The sequence below is a fragment of the Arachis hypogaea genome, chromosome 16, assembly GCF_003086295.3.
Source record: "Arachis hypogaea cultivar Tifrunner chromosome 16, arahy.Tifrunner.gnm2.J5K5, whole genome shotgun sequence".
NCBI classification, from domain to species: domain Eukaryota; kingdom Viridiplantae; phylum Streptophyta; class Magnoliopsida; order Fabales; family Fabaceae; genus Arachis; species Arachis hypogaea.
In genome coordinates this window covers 30,115,871-30,131,259 of record NC_092051.1, presented here as the reverse complement: position 1 = coordinate 30,131,259, position 15,389 = coordinate 30,115,871, and the positions used below count along the sequence as shown (strand labels likewise).

Below are 15,389 nucleotides of genomic sequence, written 5' to 3'. Positions count from 1 at the left end.
ATCATCTATTTGTTTATAGTTTTAATTTCATAAATTATTTTATTAAAGATAATTAGAGGCAATTTTGATTAGTTGAATTTGAAATAAATTAAGGTTTTTACCCAAACTCTATAATTATTGAGTATTTTCTATTTACAACTTACAGTTTTAAAAATTCGAAAATAATGAGGTTTGGCTATTTAAATTAGAATTTTATCTAAGTTTATAATAATTGAATTTATTTTCTATATTTAAATTATAAAGCTAGTAATTATGAAATAATAAGAATTTTTATATAATTTAATTCAAATAATTTTTATTTTTATGATTTAATACTTTAAGCTTTAGGAATAAAAAAATTAATCTTATTATCTTATAATTTTAATTAGAGTATCTGATTGAGAATCAATTAGCATTTTGATAAAACAAATAATATTTTTAAAGTAATTTTAAGGATTAAATTAGATTTCAAATTAATACTCTCTATACCCAAATTTTATTAAAATTACCCTACTCTAATTAAACCCAAAATTTCCAAATTGAAACCCTAACCCGAACACAACACAACACTCTCACACACACACTCCCCAACCCAAACCCTAGCCCCATACCCACGGTCAGCAAAAACAAAGAAAGAAAGAAAACGAAAGAAGGAAAGAAAGAAGAAAGGAAAAGGCGAAGGGGGCCGCGGAAAATGATAAGAAGATAGGGGAAGCTGTCTGCGCCACCACCCAGCTCGCCGTCGCCCCTAGTCCCCCTTGGAGCTGCCATCGAAGCAGAACCGTGAGGAGTGAGGAAGACCACATCAATTCACCGCAAAGCCAGCGCCGTCATCATCCTCATTGCGGACCTCCACTGTCGCGTGCTGCCGCGGTCACCACCTAGCTCGCCTTCGTCGCCATTGTCGCCAGGAAAGAGTGGGACACGCAGGGTTCAAGTGGGGAGAGCCGGAGGAGGAGAAGCACGGCGATGTTTTGTCGTTCCCATCACGGCTGAAGCTCGCCGCCACTGCGGCTGCCCGTTCCGCCGTCTAGGTCGCGTGGAGGGAGGATGAGCTGTTGGGTGTCGCTGCGCCTTGCTTGTGCCACCTCTGCTATCAAAAACTACCGCTGAATCCTCTGTCTTGGTAAGGGTTTTCATTTCGAAAAGCCCTTTTAGTTGCTGTTCTATTATCTTTTGCTGAGGTGATGCGGCGTTGTCTGTTATAGGGTTGAGTATCGATGGTTGCATGTCGTGCTCAGAGTTTGCAGCTACTTCGTTTTGTTATTTTAGTAAGTAATTATGTTTTGAAAACCCTCGCGTTAGTATTCTGTTGTGTTTGGTTAAAGAATCTGATGTTTAGTAACGTAGGGTCGAGTTCTGGTGGTTAAATATCGCTTTTACATTGTTGTGATTGCTGCGAAAGCGGTTAGGGGGCTGAGGTTGCGTTGCCGTTGTTGCGGGCCGAGAGAAAATGGAGTTTTGTCGCATAGTTGAATCACAAACGAGGTACGGATGTTTTTCTAAGAACTTATGTTTATATTTTGGAATTGTTATAAATGGATACCGATGTGAGGAATACACTTTTTAGTGATTGTATAAGTCTTATGTATTGTCTGGCTGTTTTGGATGAATATGATTGCTTGTTGGATTTGGATCATTGCTTGGTTTTGTTAAACAGGTGGTTGCTGAATTGTTTCTTTAAAGTTTTGGAAATTGGTTTGATTTGTTGAGAATGATTTGATTTTGAATCGGTTTCCTTGAGATATGAAAATGATATGAATTTTTGGAATCAGCTTGGTTTTGATCTGATTTGGTCTTGAACTCGTTGAAAAGGATTGTAGAATGGTTTGGTTGGGACCCAGAAAGGGTGACAAAGTCCAAGTTTTAAGGGAGGTAATTTCTATAAAGTCCAAGACTTGTTTGAAACGTTATTTAGAAAATAATGAATTGTGCTTTGAATTGAATTATTGATAAAAGAATTATGTTTGAACTTATTTTATTAAGAAAATTATTATATTTTGAGTGTAATTTATTTAAGAAAAGAATTATGTCTTAAAGTCAATTTAAAGATAAAAATACTTATGTTTTGGAATTTGATTTAAATAAGCACATTTGGAGGAGTTTTAGTAGATTTAAAAGAAGTTGAATTTCGATTCACAAATTTCACTTTACGACATTTAAAGAAAGTTTAAGGTATTCTTTAAATTCTGATTTAGCAAAATTAAAACAATTTCCGAGCCTTTGGAAACGCTTTAGATTTAAGAATGAATTTGAAATTAGATTTCAGTTTAAATAACTTGGTTTTGGTTTAAATTCTATTTTTATTTATTCAAATCAAGAAGCTAAAGTTTTAGAGATTTTCAATAAATTTAAAGAAATGAGATAGGTTATTCTCCCCTAAAGTCTTGAAACTCTGCTGAGAAATTTTATCACCAAATCCTAATTTAGAATGAATGATTTTGAGTCTTTCAGAAGAGATTTTGAATTTGTCATGGTTTTGAAGTTGTTTGGAAGTTTGGAAAGATATTCCGAAAAGTGGATCTGCTTTAAAAAAAAATTGACTTGAGAAAAGTGGTTCTTGGCAAGATGTGAACTGAATATGTTTGTTATTTGAAAGTAAATACGCCAAGAATGATTATTGAAATAAGATTTTGAGCTTGATTGATTGTGGATATTACTAAGATTGTTGGTATGTCGCCATGCGCCTCGGGCAAGGGCTGTGGCAGTCTCCCGTTTGTCGAGATAGCGGTGCCGGTGTAGGGGCAGAGGTAGTCTCCTGCCTACGTTGAGATGTGAGAGTCGAAGCTGGGCTCCCCATTCACACTTCTATCTGGTTGTAAGGTGGTAGGGCACTAACCCACGGAATCATATGGCATCCAGAGGAAGGTAGTAGGGCACTCTCCCTCGGAACATTACCCTCTGATAGAGAAGGCGGTAGGGCACTCATCCCTCGGAATTATTCCTCCTGAGTATGTGCAACAGTGAGACTAATCTGGGAGTTGCCAACCGGATTTTGTGTCGGGATCGGCACTATAACCGACAAGGGATATCACAGCCAATAGGACAGACATTCATCATAGGCATCTATGTGACATTATTTGGGTGTGCATATTGTAATTGGTTTGCCTATATAAATAATTATATTTAACTACTAATTGCTATACTTGATGTAACTACTTTGATTGTGTTTGAACCTCTCTACTTATGTTTGTGACAAATTGGTTGGATTGTGGTGAATTGGATGTTGATTGAATTGTTTAGGTCTAAGGCCGTGATTAATTATATGATGGGCCGGAGTTTGTGATTGGTTTGTGTTTGTGAATTAGTAAAGTATGAAAAATCAAACTGGTTCAGCATAGACTTAATGAACCTATGCTTGGAACAAGTTGGTCATGCATGCTGTCTAGAAAAACTTGTAATATTTTGTACAAAAAGAAAATGTTTTGGATTTTGAGGAATTGACAAATTCCTCTTTTAAAAAGGATTTTGGATTTTCAATTGTAAACCTTTGGTTTTTGAAAAGATACATAGACGAGCAACGATCACTGTACCTTGAATACAGTTTTATTTTACGTATCTTATTATAGCAATTCTCTAACACTATAGTGAGAACCAGCGAGGACGATGTTTTCACTCCCCTACAGGTTTTTTCTTTTTAGGATATAGACGAAGAAGTCATGAAGAGTTTATTTTGTTTTATGTTTACACGATATTTTGTATTGTTTTAGATATTAATTTTTCCTTCGCCTCTATTCTCGTAATTTTGTAAGAGGGATAGAAACTATGATGTGCAATACTTTTGTAAGTTATATATATATATATATATATATATATATATATATATATATATATTGTAAGTATTGTATATGGTTTGTAAGTATGTATTTATGTTTTCAACAAAAAAGTATTTTGAAAGGTTATACGATTTTAAGTTTTAAACAGGCTCCTATTTAAGTATTAAATATGTTTATAGTCGCCATAATACCTAAACTATCAGAGTGGCGCAGCCGGAAGTGTGACATTCTGATAGCAAGAATGTTACATTTTATGGTATTAGAGCAGTCTTTCCTGTAGAGCCTGAGGAATGGACTTACTATGCTTCAATTGCATACTCTGAGCGTCTGACATGTTGTACGACTTGTCCTGATGACGAGAGTTAGAGCTTCATGCACATGACGGTCTGTTGATTAATGCCATTAGTCTTGCATTGCATACTTCCTGGTATTAAGTTTGGCCGGCTTAACACTAGTGGATTATGTATATGGAAGCACTGATGGGTTATTATAGACGATATACGAGTTATAAGTAACGCGAATCATGGGTTTCGAGAATGTTAGGAGTTAATTCTCGTGTTTACTCGGCTAGGTGTCTTGAGCTCTGCGAATGCCATATGAGTTGTTCTTTCTTGGTGTGCTTTGAAGTTCTTGTTTGCGATTTCTTTCTTGGAAAGTAATTTGATTATCTTCGAATCCTGTTCTTCTGTTCATATGCATTCTTGTTTGGTCTTAACTGCATATGTCTATTTACAATTACTTGAAGTATCTACCTTTAATTGTCTAAACTTTTTCTCCTTGACTCCTATACTCTTTGATGTAACTTTGAAATTGTTTGATACATCAAAAAGGTCTTTGAAAATCTTTAAGAAATCCTTATCGACTGAGTTGTCCTTCCTTGTAAGTTTTGTAATTCATCGGATCAGCCAAAAACTTGTTCGTTATTTCATGCTTTGTGAATCCTGCTTTATTTCCTTTGAATTGAGTTCCTTTCTTGAAGGCAAGTTGATTTCCTTTTTAGCGCATTCTGAATGTTCTTATTAGGGTGTGATTTTAAGAATACACTCAGAGTTTTGTTTACCTTTTGAAAGAAGTTTTGGATTCTTTTTAAAAAAGTTCTAAGTCAATTCTTCTCTTGCTTGATTGTATTCATACTCACTCTTTAAGTTTTGATAAAGTTGTTTTGAAAATTGCATGCACTCCTTTATATATGAATCTCTGAAAACTTTATTTAACTAAAAATCTGTCAGTTTGCAGTGCATCACTTATTTTTCTTTATTGACCCATAAGAAAATTTTACCTCAAGTTTTCTTTTTAAATAAAGTTTGATCTTTGTTGCAACTTCTATGCCCGTTTTGTTTGAATATGAATTTCGATAAATCACCTTTAGCATCATGAGTTTTGAAGAATAGAGGGTTTGCGAATTTTAGTAAAAATCTCATTTTTAACCAACTTTAACGAGCCATAACTTGGCTTCCGGACCCCTAAAATTTATAAAACTTGTCTTGAACAAAAACCGGATCCGTGAAGTTTATAACATTCGAAAAACGGATGAAAAATATTTTGAAACGAAAAATTTATGTGCGTTTGAAGTTCGGTATGAAAATCTAAAATTTTGCAGTTTTTGAAAACTTCCAAGTTTTCCAAGGTATGCGTATGCATGACCTTGTTTTGCTGAAAACTTGTTTAATGATATTTTTATTGTTCCGCTAGTTTTCTAATCTTTTCTAATTACTATTTAAGGTTCATAACTAGTGGTTAAGCTTTGATTACCGAGGCTGGATATGATTTTTCACTTTTCAAAATTCACCTATTATATTTTAAACTTAGAAATTGTTTGATGTAATGCAACTTGATTTCCTTCTGACTACATAACAGTTTTATGCATGCTTTTGGTTAGTTGTGTACCTAAATATCTTTCCAAATATTTGGAGAAATAATTTTTTCTCTTACCTTTTTCAAACTTTACATAGTTTACCTCAACCTGAGTTTGTATTAAAGTAATGCCACATTTATACTTTTGTCATTCTTTTACAACATGCTTGTTGCATACCTTTTCTTTTGGAATGTAAAATAATTTTCTTAAGTTCCTCATTCTTTATGGGTAATGTATTTGAAATTGTTTTTAATCATACTTGAGTTTTGTGAGTTTGTCTTTGGCTTTAGATATTCTCCTTTTATAAACCTCATACTTCTTTGACTCAGCTTGATTTTGTTTCAAACTGGCACTTTGTTTTTCCTTTTATTGTTCCTGTCGGATTTCTCTGATTCGGGAGTTATTCTTGAGGTTGCCAAACTTATTTTCTTTCTGGCACTCATTACTTGTACATCCTTGTTTACTTGTAGTATCAACAGTTCTTTCAAAACTCTTGCGGATACTATCCTTGTTACTTGTCCTTCTTTTCCAAAGTCTTATATCTTTTTGAATAAATTTGAGAATTATTTTAATGTCATGTTTGATCTTTAGGCATAGCAAGTGTTGCGTTAGTTTCTTTAGGATGCTGTTCGTGGACGTGGAAGGTGAAGTTTATAGATGCGCAGTATCACAAGAAGTTGTGGAGTTTTAGTTTTTACACAAAAGAGTTTTGTGCATGTTAGACTTGTGACCAGTTATAGCGAAGTGACTGATGAGATTGAGAATCGTGACGATACGTTATGATGGAGTTGGAAATTTGTAGTTCTGAAGTTGGTACGAGGTCTGTGTATGAACGTTATCCCGTTTGTTTATACCAACCTGTTTTTCAACATTTTGCCACCTTAACTACCACTTTGTTTGGCTTACACCTATCTTAAAAATTACGCCTTCTTGTGTTTCTTCAAGATTTAATAAAGTATTGGCACATGTAAACCCTTTGTTTCGAGTCTATCTTGTAACTTCTACTTATTACCACCCTTTTCCTGTATGTCTAAGTCTTATGGTTTATCCGGTGTTTGAAAAATTATATATATGCCAAGACCTTTGCTTTTCTAAAGTATTTAAAAGTAAAGTACTAAAACTATGCATTATCTTATGTATTACTTTAATTTTAGAGGACGAAAATTTTTATAAGGTGGGTAGAATGTAAGACTCAAAACTTTTGAAAAGTCTTATTATGAACTAATTTCAAATTATGTATTTATTTATAGTTTTAATTTCAGAAATTATTTTATTAAACATAATTAGAGGCTATTTTGATTAGATGAATTTGAAATAAATTAAGCTTTTTATCCAAACTCTATAATTATTGTATATTTTCCTATTTACAACTTACAGTTTTTAAATTAAAAAATAATGAGGTTTGGATATTTAAATTATAAAGTTAGTAGTTATGAAATAATAAGAATGTTTATATAATTTAATTCAAATAATTGATATTTTTATGATTTAATACTTTAAGTTTTAGGAATAAAGAAAATTAATCTTATTATCTTATAATTTTATTTGGAGTATCTAATTGAGAATGAATTAGTATTTTGATAAAAACAAATAATATTTTTAAAATAATTTTAAAGATTAAATTAGATTTTAAATTAATACTCTTTATACCCTAATTTTATTAAAATTATCCTACTCTAATTAAACCCAAAATTTTCAAATTGATACCCTAACCCTAACACAACATAACACTCTCTCACACACACTTCCCAACCCAAACCCTGGCTCCATACCTACGGTCAGCAGAAAGAAAGAAATAAAAGGAAAGAAGGAAAGAAAGAAAAAAGGGAAAGGGGAAGGGGGCCGTGGAGAAGGAGAGGAAGAGAGGGGGAGCTGTCTGCGCCACCACCCAGCTTGCCGTCATCGCTGGTCCACCTTAGAACCGCCGTCAAAGCAGAACCGCGAGGAGTGAGGAAGACTGCGTTACTTCACTGCGAAGTTGGCGCTGCCGTGGTTCTCATCGCGGACCTCTACCGTCGTGTGCTGCCGCCGTCACCACTAAGCTTGCTTTTGTCACCATTGTCGCCATAAAAGAGAAGGACGCGTAGGGTTCAAGAGGGGAGAGCTAGAGGAGGGGAAGAACGGCACTGTTTCGCCATTCCACGTCGCGGCTGAAGCTTGCCGCTACTACGGCTGCCCGTGCCACCGTCTAGGCCGCGTGGAGGGAGGAGGAGCTGCTGGGTGTTGCTGCGCCTTGCCTCTGTCGTCTCTACCGCCGAAAACTGCCGCTAAATTCTCTGTCTTGGTAAGCATTTTTATTCCGAAAAGCCCTTTTAGTCGCTGTTCTATTATCTTATGCTGAGGTGTCACGGTGTTGTCTATCATAGGGTTGAGTATCGGTGCTTACATGTCATGCTCGAAGTGTAGCTGCTTCGTTTTGTTATTTCAGTAAGTAATTATGTTTCGAAAACCCTCGCGTTAATATTTTGTTGTGTTTGGTTAAAAAATCTGATGTTTGGTAATGTAGGGTCGAGTTCTGGTGGTTACATGTCGCTTTTACGTTGCTGTGGTTGCAGCGAAAGTGGTTAGGGGGCTGAGGTTGCGACTGCCGTCGTTGCCGAGAGAAAATGGAGTTTTTTCGCGTAGTTGAATCACGAATGAGGTAGGGATATTTTTCTAAGAACTTATGTTTATATTTTGGAATTGTTATAAATGGATATTGATGTGAAGAATACACTTTTTAGTGATTGTAAAAGTCTTATATATTGTCTGGCTATTTTGGATTAATATGCTTGCTTGTTGGATTTGGATCATTGCTTGGTTTTGTTAAACGGACAGTTTCTGAATTGTTTCTTTAAAGTTTTGGAAATTGGTTTGATTCGTTGAGAATGATTTGATTTTGAATCGGTTTCCTTGAGATATGAAAATGATATGAATTTTTGGAATCAGCTTGATTTTGAACTGATTGGTCTTAAACCCGTTGGAAAGGGTTACGGAATAGTTTGGTTGGGACACAAAAAGGGTGGAAAAGTCCAGGTTTTAGGCAACGTACTGTCGAAATTTCTATAAAATCCGAGACTTATTTGAAACGTTATTTAGAAAATAATGAATTATATTTTGAATAGAATTATTGATAAAATAATTATGTTTGAACTTATTTTATTAAGAAATTTATTATATTTTGAGTGGGATTTATTTAAGAAAAGAATTATGTTTTAAAGTCGATTTAAAGATAAAAATACTTATGTTTTGGAATTTGATTTAAATAAGCACATTTGGAGGAGTTTTAGTAGATTTAAAAGAACTTGAATTTCGATTGACAAATTTCACTTTATGACGTTTTAGGAAAAGTTTAAGGTATTCTTTAAATTCTGATTTAGCAAAACTAAAATAATTTCTGAACCTTTGGAAATGCTTCAGATTTAAGAATGAAATTGAAATTGGTTTTCGGTTTAAATAACTTGGTTTTGGTTTAAATTTATTTTTTATTTATTTAAATTAAGAAGCTAAGGTTTTAGAGATTTTCAATGAATTTAACAAAATGAGATAGGTTATTCTCCCCTAAAAACTTGAGACTCTACTGAAAAATTTTATCACCAAATCCTGATTTAGAATGAATAATTTTGAGTCTTTCAGAAGAGATTTTGAATTTGGCATGGTTTTGAAGTTATTTCCAAGTTTGAAAAGATGTTGTGGAAAGTGGCTCTGTTTTAAAAAGTAAATTGACTTGAGAAAAGTGGTTCTTGGCAAGATGTGAACTAAATACGTTTTTTTATTTGAAAGTAAATAGGCCAAGAATGATTGTTGAAATAAGATTTTGAGCCTGATTGATTGTGGATATTATTGAGATTGTTGGTATGTCACCATGCGCCTCGGGCAAGGGCTGTGGCAGTCTCCCGCTTGTCGAGATAGTGGTGCCAGCGTAGGGGCCGAGGTAATCTCCCGCCTACGTTGAGATGTGAGGGTCAAAGCTGGGATCCCCATTCACATTTCTCTCTGGTTACAAGGTGGTAGGGCACTAACCCACGGAATCATATGGCATCCAGAGGAAGGTGGTAGCGCACTCTACCTTATAACGTTACCCTCTGATGGAGAAGGGGGTAAGGCATTCATCTCTCGAAATTATTCCTCCTGAGTATGCGCAACAGAGAGACTAATCCAGGAGTTGTCGACCAGATTTTATGTTGGGATTGGCACTACAACGGACAAGTGATATCACAGTCAATAGGACAGACATTCATCATATGTATCTATGTGACATTTTTTGGGTGAGCATATTGTAATTGGTTTGCCTATGTGAATATATATGTTTAACTGCTAATTGCTATACTTGATGTAACTGCTTTGATTGTGTTTGGACCTTTCTAATTGTGTTTGTGACTTAAATTGGTTGGATTATGGTGAATTGGATGTTGATTCAGTTGTTTTGACCTGAGGCCGTGATTGATTATGTAATGGGCCAGAGTTTGTGATTGGTTTGTGTTTGTGATTTAGTAAAGTATGAAAAACCAAATTGATTCAGCATAGACTTAATAAACCTATGCTTGGAACAGGTTGGTCATTCATGCTGTCTAGGAAAGCTTTTAATATTTTGTACAAAAGGAAAAGGTTTTGGATTTTGAAGAATTGACAGATTTCTCTTTTAAATAGGATTTTGGATTTCTTAATGTAAACCTTTGGCTTTTGGAAAGATACATAAGACGAGCACCGATCACTGTACCATGAAGACAGTTTTATTTACGTATCTTATTATAGCAATTCTCTAATACTATAGTGAGAACCAGCGAGGACGATGTTCTCACTCCTCTACAGGTTTTCTCTTTTCAGGATATGGATGAAGAAGTTATGAAGAGTTTATTTCGTTTTATGTTTACACGATATTTTGTATTGTTTTAGATATTAATTTTTTCCTCACCTCTATTCTTGTAATTTTGTAAGAGGGATAGGAATTATGATGTGCACTAATTTTGTAAGTTAATATTATGTATATATATATTCTTTGTAAGTATTGTATATGGTTTATAAGTATGTATTTATGTTTTCAACTAAAAAGTCTTTTGAAAATTTATACGGTTTTAAGTTTTAAACAGACTCCTATTTTAGTATTAAATATGTTTATAGTCGTCGTAAGACCTAAACTATCAGAGTAGCGCAGCCAGAAGCGTGACATTTTGATAGCAAGGGTGTTACACTCAGAGTTCTCTACAAATTTCATTATTCTTTAAATCTGAGAGTTCGATTTGTTATTTAAAATTAATAAAAAAAATTAACATCCATATCAAAGATAAACACAAATCAGACCCTCCGATTTATGCACTATGAAATTTAACCCTAAGATTTCTCGACAAATTTTATTATTCTTTAAATCTGAGGGTCCGATTTGTTATTTAAATTTGGAAAAAAATAAAATTCATATCAAAGAAAAACATACCAATTAACCATTATAGTGAATTACACACAATCTGTAGACCTTGAAAATTAATGTCTAATTAACTAATAATTAATTATTAGTCAAAGAAATTAGGAAATTAAATTTTATAATCGGAAGAGGTAAAATATTTAAAATACGAATTTTAACACTAATTTTAAAAAATTTAGCCAAAAATTGAGCTAATAGGCCAAACCGGTTGAACTGGACCGTTTTAGGCCCAAGACCCAACATATAAATGAAGCACTCTGCCACTACCCCTCCCATTCAACCAAATTCACACTAGGAATAAAAAGGGTGAGGAGAACCCTAACCTCCATTTTAACTCAATCTTCAAATCCTTGTAACTTTCAATCTGTAGCTCCGATTGACGAGCCGTCTACGGTCACGCATTCATCTCGAAATTCTATTTAAATTTTTTGGAACAAAGTGGTAAGAAACTTGAATTTCTCACCCAGTTTTCACCCCCTTCAATTTTGTGATTTTGGGTATTGAATGTTGAGGGGTTATGGTGTTTTGATGATTTAGGTGCGATCTAGTGTGGGATTATCATTGGATTTTGTTCCAAACATCCGTGGATAAGGTAAGAAATCGTTAACCCTTGTGAATTAGTGAATTAGTGAGCCCTTGTGTTGATTATAGTGATATTGCATGAAATTATATTGAATTGTGTGAATTGGAGTCAAATTGTTGGATGTTGGATGCTTGAATTTAAACCTTGGAAGCTGAAAATTCATTTGGTAAGGATTTGGAGATTTGGAAACTTGAGAAGAGGAGAGTTTTGAGGTGTTCCGAGCTTGGAGAGAAATCGGTGTATGATTTTGGTTTCTCGTAGTTAATGTATAATGTTGCGTGAAAACTTAGACTAATTGTCTGTAGGATAAGTTGAATTATGTGAATTGTTAATGTTTAATGATTAATGGTGACATATGTTGAGTTTGGTGGAAAATTATGCATGGAATTATTGAATAAGTAAAGGGTTTGGATGTTGATATGTTTATGGAATGATTGATAGATATGTAAAAGTGGTTAGAGGTCATTGATATTGAAAATTGTGGTGGTTTGATTGAGTATGAATTGAAAACTTTGGTAAAACTAGAAGTTTTATGTTTTGGGTAAAAATTGAATTCTTGACTAACTTCGGCAGGCCATAACTTGGCTTTCGGAACCCCCAAATTTTGTGAAACTTATTTTGAATGAAAATTGGGTCCGTGAAGTTTATAACATTCGACCAACGGACGAAAAATAATTTTTAACGAAAAGGTTATGCACATTTGAAGTTTGGGTTTAAAAAAGATTTTTGCAGAAAATCATAAATTCTGGTATGTATGCCCACGTACACTATTGTGCGAATGCATAGCCAGAGCATTTGGTGAGACTCGTGCATACGCACGAGGGGTGTGTGCACGCATACCCTGGAAGTTTTACAAGTTGTGCGTAGACACACTGTGATCGTACGCACAGGCTGGGAAATTTTTCTAGTGCGTGCATACGCATAGCAATAATGCGTACGCACGAGCCCTATTTTTCCACATAAAACTCTATTTTTTTTACTGTTTGACCTTCCTGGAAAGCTTGTAAACTTCTGTAATCCATATCTAAGGTCAGATCGCTAGCTTTGAGGCTTTGGAAAGAAAGCAAACCTATTAAGGGAGCTAGGTTGACATTGAGGGAGATTTGTGAAGTGAATAATTGAACTATGAGATATGGCATTGTGATTGTATGAGATATGAATAAAGGTGATGATGATATATAGCGATCATGATTATAATGAGGTTGGAATGAGAAATGAGTATATTGAGTTGTGATTTTGCTTCTGATCTTGAATATGCTTGATCTTGAGTATGTTAAAGATGAGTTTGATGAGGATATTGGGTGCGTATAATCTATTCCGCTTATGTTGCATTATATTCTCTCTGTTTGTAAAGTGTGTCGGGCACTATAGCCCAAGAGTATGCGCGGGCATTATATCCTAAGAGTGTGGCGGACACAATATCCAAAGAGTGTGGGAGCAATTTACCCTGGAAAATGTGTCGGGCACTATATAACATGATTGTGACAGGCACTTTATCCCAAGAGTGTGGCGGGCACTATATCCCAAGAGTGTGGTGGACACTATATCCCAAGAGTATGATGAGTACTATATCCCAAGAATGTGGATGCATGTCAGAAAGATAATATTCGGGTTAGCTACCGGGTGTGTCGGATTCTGGAAAAGTAATCGACACGTGAGCTCATGGCCAGTAGGACAGGGATGCATCATGTGCATTTGTATGTTTTGTTTGAGTTTTCATTTATTTTGGCTTGCCTAATTGCTTATCTGTGATTAATTGCTATCTGATCTATTTACTGTAACTGCTATCTATACCTGTGCTTTCCTTATCTATTTTGCCTGTGTTTGTTTTCTGAGAGATCCCTCATACCGCGGAGGTGACGCTGAGGGTTGTTCCACTTGGAGATTGGAAGGTTTGCAGGAAACAAAAAGTGAAAAGATGGATTAGGACTAAAATCCCTTAGATATATTACCGAAATTTCTAGTTTAGTATAATCTTTAAGTTTGATATGGGATTGTCGGAGTTCTAGAAATGCCTCGGGCTTTCTCGGGACCTTATATATTATCTATGTAGGCACCTTTACCATACTGAGATCCCTCAGTTTTCATTCCATACATATATTGTTGTTTTCAAATGCAGGACGTGAGACACCATGTTGAGCTTGCTGGAGACTCTTGGGACGCGAAGATCTACCTTTGGGATATTTTGTGTTTTAGAGTTTTGTATATGTATATAAATAGTATTCTCCACCTTGTATATATTTGTATTTTGTCCATCCTAGAGGTTGACTTGGGGAAACAGGGTTTATATTCAGTATTTTAGTCAACATTTTTGGAGTATATATATATACTCTGGCCGGTCTTTGCTTCGCAGGTCGAGTCTGGAGCTTGTTATTTGTATCTTTTAGAATTCTGGTTTTATATATTATCCTTTCCGTTCGATCTTATGTATTCTACTATGTTTATCCGAACGAGTGTGATGCGATCTTCTATTTCGGTTTTGTTTAGCTTTTCTTCAAGGTTCCTAACTATATTTCCTTCTGTATATATATATATATATATATATTTTTATTTTAAAGTTCGTAATATAATGCCACCTCTAATTTATAACTTAAGCATAAAGCTCTATGTGGTAGGGTGTTACACAATCTTCTTCTATTTCCAAAAAAATTAGTCTCAAAACATGATAACCTGAACCTATTTAACTCTGCAAAGAATTTATTTTATAAATCTCTGCAAGAAATTAATGACAAATGCTAATATGTTTTGAAAAAAAGAGTGTAGTGTTTTTAAAAGTTAATTTCTTATTAAAAGTAAAAATAAAAAATAAAAACTAAATATTTTAAATTTTTAATCTTAATAAAATATTTGAATTATTAATATAAATATAATAAACAAAAGATTAAAAATTATTTAATTAATACAAATCACTACAACACAGGCAGAGGATTGCGGTGGCCATTTAGCGTCGGTTTACATAACCACCGCCAAACGAAAAGATTGCGCCAGCTTGGCAGTTTTTTTGGCGCAACAATTTAGTGGGTGTCCATTAATCTTCTTTCTCTACCTATTCGAACCTCTCTCAAACACCCTAATTCATGTTGTCGTCTCTCTCTCACAAATCCTTCTTTCTCACATCACAACACAACACCACACGCTTTCGGATTCGAATTCAAATTGAAATTGCAGCTAAAAGATCCTATCTTTAGGGTTCCCCATTCCCCCAATTTCATTTTCAAGTAATCACTCAAATTCCATTCCATAAACCCCTGAATGCCAATGCCGTGATCGGACCTACCTTCTGTCGATGACGATGCCAGCACCGCGGAACATCATGGCGGTCAATACTGGTAGGTTGCTCCTCAGGGACCTCAAAAACAATGCCGAGGACGACTCCCCCGCCACCAAGAAGCCAAAATCGGAGAAGTTCCCTCTCAACAGATGCCAATTCGCCGCCGTCATTGCCATATTCTTCCTTTTTGCCACCGGCCTTCTATATCTACCTCACCATGCCCGCCTTCGAGTTTGGCTGCATCAAGCTCCGTTGCACCCTTTCCAATCTTTGTCACCTCAAGTAAATTAATATTCCCCTTTTCTTTATTACGTTATTATCTTCATGGATTTATTTGAATCAAATTAGCATTAGATAAACTTTATTAGACTTATCTCGACCTATATTAGTTGGAACATTATATTAGACAGGTGAAAAAAGAGCCTCTTTTTTGGGTAAAAAAAGAATTCTACGTGCTTGCATATCTCTCTTTCTTCAGTAAAATTTCATGGCTATTGGAAGCCTACAACTTAGAAAACAAAATCAGC

The 15,389-nt window shown here is 34.7% G+C and overlaps 1 long non-coding RNA gene across 2 annotated transcripts; it reads left to right on the top strand.

The window, feature by feature from the left end:
• Positions 1-522: 522 nt before the first annotated feature.
• On the top strand, positions 523-10,594 carry LOC112758938 (uncharacterized). Of its 2 annotated transcripts, none has more exons than XR_011874178.1 (7): positions 523-1,105; positions 1,188-1,250; positions 1,385-1,467; positions 6,202-7,894; positions 7,977-8,037; positions 8,117-8,251; positions 10,402-10,594. It is a non-coding gene; the product is annotated as an uncharacterized lncRNA (long non-coding RNA). The 2 variants fall into 2 exon arrangements; XR_011874179.1 differs by having other exon boundaries at positions 1,330-1,467.
• Positions 10,595-15,389: the final 4,795 nt, after the last annotated feature.